We start from the raw sequence: 6,000 nt of genomic DNA, 5'->3' as shown, positions 1-6,000 counted from the left end.
GTTCATGAGTGTCAGTGCTCCGATCGCTGGCATATTCCTCCCCCTCCGCAGGTTTCGGGGGGTTTTCTCGACTCTTATGCATTTCCTGTATTCTTCTCCCACGCACCGTGTATGTCGCCCACTGCAGGTTTGTGATTTGCAGTACGTGGGATCGAGTATCAGGAGGCTCCAAACCCGTATAGGAGAAGCACGTCCCGATGCCAAGATGTCATCTGCTCTCGGAGCGCTCGCTCGCTTTCTGGTTTGGCCAGGCATTTGCCGAGTGCCACGCAGGTGAATAGGAGGGGCTTAAAAGACTCCCGCCATCGAAAGGGTTAACAACCTAAACCAGGGGGGGTTGAACTGGACCCGTATGGTTAGAAAGAGGGAGCGCTATATGGATTCTCAATCTAAATACTAGGTTCCCTAAGGGTAAATTATAAATCCAATTTGTATTACATTTATTGAGTTATGTATATAATTTACTTTGTTTGGTAAATAGCTATTATTATTTACATGCATTATTATTTGGTGTATGTGTTTAATATATTTTTGTGTAAGGAAGTAGTCAGTGACTTACCCTGGAATGAGGCGCTCAGGTGTTTCCACCAGAGTTCGTGGGGCGTTCCTATCCAGTCTAACCTCACATCCTAGCTCTATTTAAACAAGATGTAACTATGTATTACTCCTCACTCTCTACACACTGCACATCTGTATGAACCCTCATTTAGTGGGTAGGCTCAGGCTATATGTCTGTGTGTCTGTATGTATATGTGTATATATTATATATATATATATATATATATATATATATATATATATATATATATATATATATATATATATATATATACACATACACATACCATACACAGTGGTACCGTTGGTTTAAGGAGCTCACAGTCTTTTAAAATAGTGACTTGGTGTAACAGCTCCCTGTACTGGGGGAGGTGCATGGTCTGCATAGCGGGGTCTACAGCCCTGTACTCTGACCCAGGAAGTCTCCCTCACCTTCCAAATCATAGCAGATCCACTTCAGGCTGGGGCTTACATCAGGGGACAGGACTGTGGGGGGTAATCTCTCCATAGCTGTAACCCCTCCCTCCCCGGACAGAGAGCGCTGCATGTATGTGCCCACATCTGTCCTGCTCATTCCTCCCTGCTCCCTGCAGTCTCTGTCCGCCCTTGTGTTTCCCATCCTCTCCATTACTGCACAGTAACTTATATATCACATATCCTGCTGCTGCTGTGTTATCAGGGTTATACAGTTACTATAAATTATATACCACATGCTGCTATAATGTACAGTAACTTATATATCACATATCCAGCTGCTGTGTTATCAGGGTTATACAGTTACTATACATTATATACCACATGCTGATTGCTATACTGTACAGTAACTTATATATCACATATCCAGCTGCTGCTGTGTTATCGGGGTTATACAGTTACTATACATTATACACCACATGCTGCTATACTATACAGTAACTTATATATCACATATCCAGCTGCTGTGTTATCAGGGTTATACAGTTACTATACATTATATACCACATGCTGCTATACTGTACAGTAACTTATATATCACATATCCAGCTGCTGTGTTATCAGGGTTATACAGTTACTATACATTATATACCACATGCTGATTGCTATACTGTACAGTAACTTATATATCACATATCCAGCTGCTGTGTTATCAGGGTTATACAGTTACTATACATTATATACCACATGCTGCTATACTGTACAGTAACTTATATATCACATATCCAGCTGGTGTGTTTTCAGGGTTATCCAGTTACTATACATTATACACCACATGCTGCTATACTGTACAGTAATTTATATATCACATATCCAGATGCTCCTGTGTTATCAGGGTTATACAGTTACTATACATTATACACCACATGCTGCTATACTGTACAGTAACTTATATATCACATATCCAGCTGCTGTGTTATCAGGGTTATACAGTTACTATACATTATATACCACATGCTGATTGCTATACTGTACAGTAACTTATATATACATATCCAGCTGCTGTGTTATCAGGGTTATACAGTTACTATACATTATACACCACATGCTGCTATACTGTACAGTAACTTATATATCACATATCCAGCTGCTGTGTTATCAGGGTTATACAGTTACTATACAATATATACCACATGCTGATTGCTATACTGTACAGTAACTTATATATCTCATATCCAGCTGCTGTGTTATCAGGGTTATACAGTTACTATACATTATATACCACATGCTGCTATACTGTACAGTAACTTATATATCACATATCCAGCTGCTGTTATCAGGGTTATACAGTTACTATACATTATACACCACATGCTGCTATACTGTACAGTAACTTATATATCACATATCCAGCTGCTGTGTTATCAGGGTTATACAGTTACTATACATTATATACCACATGCTGCTATACTGTACAGTAATTTATATATCACATATCCAGCTGCTGTGTTATCAGGGTTATACAGTTACTATACATTATACACCACATGCTGCTATACTGTACAGTAACTTATATATCACATATCCAGCTGCTGTGTTATCAGGGTTATACAGTTACTATACATTATACACCACATGCTGCTATACTGTACAGTAACTTATATATCACAGATTCAGCTGCTTCTCATTGTTTCATCTCTTCTACATGTTATTCAGAATAATAATCAGTATATTTAGGGAGTGGAACTAATTGTCTGCAGATCAGTGATTTCTTATGGGGAAATTTTGCTTTGGTGTAGGAGTGGATTTGGATTACAAGCGCCGTCCCGTAACGAGTTATGCTCCTAATCCAAGGCACCAGTGTATATATATCTCTTACAGTATATACCCCCCCTCTGTGTAGCCTCCTTTTTAGATGGTCCCATATTCAGGCCTACATATAGATAGCCTGATGTGCATCTCTATAGTAGAGAGCCCCTCTCTGTGCACCCCCTACAACTCCCATCATGTGTGGGCAGTCAAAGATAAAAGCTGTAGTCTTGCAAAACCTGAAGACCCGAGGTTCCCTATCCCTGCCCTATAGTATATGACTCTTCTGTGTATTATCCCCCTTATAGATGGCTCCTCTGTGTATTATCCCCCTTATAGATGGCTCCTCTGTGTATTATCCCCTTATAGATGGCTCCTCTGTGTATTATCCTTATAGATGGCTCCTCTGTGTATTATCCTCCTTATAGATGGCTCCTCTGTGTATTATCCTTATAGATGGCTCCTCTGTGTATTATCCTCCTTATAGATGGCTCCTCTGTGTATTATCCCCCTTATAGATGGCTCCTCTGTGTATTATCCTTATAGATGGCTCCTCTGTGTATTATCCTCCTTATAGATGGCTCCTCTGTGTATTATCTCCCTTATAGATGGCTCCTCTGTGTATTATCCCCCTTATAGATGGCTCCTCTGTGTATTATCCCCCTTATAGATGGCTCCTCTGTGTATTATCCTTATAGATGGCTCCTCTGTGTATTATCCTCCTTATAGATGGCTCCTCTGTGTATTATCCTCCTTATAGATGGCTCCTCTGTGTATTATCCTTATAGATGGCTCCTCTGTGTATTATCCCCCTTATAGATGGCTCCTCTGTGTATTATCCTTATAGATGGCTCCTCTGTGTATTATCCTCCTTATAGATGGCTCCTCTGTGTATTATCCCCCTTATAGATGGCTCCTCTGTGTATTATCCTTATAGATGGCTCCTCTGTGTATTATCCCCCTTATAGATGGCTCCTCTGTGTATTATCCTCCTTATAGATGGCTCCTCTGTGTATTATCCCCCTTATAGATGGCTCCTCTGTGTATTATCCTTATAGATGGCTCCTCTGTGTATTATCCTTATAGATGGCTCCTCTGTGTATTATCCTTATAGATGGCTCCTCTGTGTATTATCCCCCTTATAGATGGCTCCTCTGTGTATTATCCTTATAGATGGCTCCTCTGTGTATTATCCCCCTTATAGATGGCTCCTCTGTGTATTATCCTTATAGATGGCTCCTCTGTGTATTATCCTTATAGATGGCTCCTCTGTGTATTATCCTTATAGATGGCTCCTCTGTGTATTATCCTTATAGATGGCTCCTCTGTGTATTATCCCCCTTATAGATGGCTCCTCTGTGTATTATCCTTATAGATGGCTCCTCTGTGTATTATCCTCCTTATAGATGGCTCCTCTGTGTATTATCCTTATAGATGGCTCCTCTGTGTATTATCCTTATAGATGGCTCCTCTGTGTATTATCCTTATAGATGGCTCCTCTGTGTATTATCCTCCTTATAGATGGCTCCTCTGTGTATTATCCCACTTATAGATGGCTCCTCTGTGTATTATCCTTATAGATGGCTCCTCTGTGTATTATCCCCCTTATAGATGGCTCCTCTGTGTATTATCCCCCTTATAGATGGCTCCTCTGTGTATTATCCCCCTTATAGATGGCTCCTCTGTGTATTATCCTTATAGATGGCTCCTCTGTGTATTATCCTTATAGATGGCTCCTCTGTGTATTATCCTCCTTATAGATGGCTCCTCTGTGTATTATCCTTATAGATGGCTCCTCTGTGTATTATCCCCCTTATAGATGGCTCCTCTGTGTATTATCCCCCTTATAGATGGCTCCTCTGTGTATTATCCCCCTTATAGATGGCTCCTCTGTGTATTATCCTCCGTATAGATGGCTCCTCTGTGTATTATCCTTATAGATGGCTCCTCTGTGTATTATCCTTATAGATGGCTCCTCTGTGTATTATCCCCCTTATAGATGGCTCCTCTGTGTATTATCCCCCTTATAGATGGCTCCTCTGTGTATTATCCTCCTTATAGATGGCTCCTCTGTGTATTATCCTTATAGATGGCTCCTCTGTGTATTATCCCCCTTATAGATGGCTCCTCTGTGTATTATCCCCCTTATAGATGGCTCCTCTGTGTATTATCCCCCTTATAGATGGCTCCTCTGTGTATTATCCCCCCTATAGATGGCTCCTCTGTGTATTATCCTTATAGATGGCTCCTCTGTGTATTATCCTCCTTATAGATGGCTCCTCTGTGTATTATCCTCCTTATAGATGGCTCCTCTGTGTATTATCCTTATAGATGGCTCCTCTGTGTATTATCCCCTTATAGATGGCTCCTCTGTGTATTATCCTTATAGATGGCTCCTCTGTGTATTATCCTTATAGATGGCTCCTCTGTGTATTATCCCCCTTATAGATGGCTCCTCTGTGTATTATCCTTATAGATGGCTCCTCTGTGTATTATCCTTATAGATGGCTCCTCTGTGTATTATCCTCCTTATAGATGGCTCCTCTGTGTATTATCCCCCTTATAGATGGCCCCTCTGTGTATTATCCTTATAGATGGCTCCTCTGTGTATTATCCTCCTTATCGATGGCTCCTCTGTGTATTATCCTTATAGATGGCTCCTCTGTGTATTATCCTTATAGATGGCTCCTCTGTGTATTATCCCCCCTTATAGATGGCTCCTCTGTGTATTATCCTTATAGATGGCTCCTCTGTGTATTATCCCCTTATAGATGGCTCCTCTGTGTATTATCCTCCTTATAGATGGCTCCTCTGTGTATTATCCTCCTTATAGATGGCTCCTCTGTGTATTATCCCCCTTATAGATGGCTCCTCTGTGTATTATCCTTATAGATGGCTCCTCTGTGTATTATCCTTATAGATGGCTCCTCTGTGTATTATCCTTATAGATGGCTCCTCTGTGTATTATCCTTATAGATGGCTCCTCTGTGTATTATCCTTATAGATGGCTCCTCTGTGTATTATCCTTATAGATGGCTCCTCTGTGTATTATCCTTATAGATGGCTCCTCTGTGTATTATCCTTATAGATGGCTCCTCTGTATATTATCCCCCTTATAGATGGCTCCTCTGTGTATTATCCCCCTTATAGATGGCTCCTCTGTGTATTATCCCCCTTATAGATGGCTCCTCTGTGTATTATCCCCCTTATAGATGGCTC

The sequence above is a fragment of the Dendropsophus ebraccatus genome, unplaced genomic scaffold, assembly GCF_027789765.1.
Source record: "Dendropsophus ebraccatus isolate aDenEbr1 unplaced genomic scaffold, aDenEbr1.pat pat_scaffold_1231_ctg1, whole genome shotgun sequence".
In the NCBI taxonomy this organism is placed as follows: domain Eukaryota; kingdom Metazoa; phylum Chordata; class Amphibia; order Anura; family Hylidae; genus Dendropsophus; species Dendropsophus ebraccatus.
The sequence above is the reverse complement of the archived record's forward strand: the minus strand, read 5'-3'. Positions refer to the sequence as shown.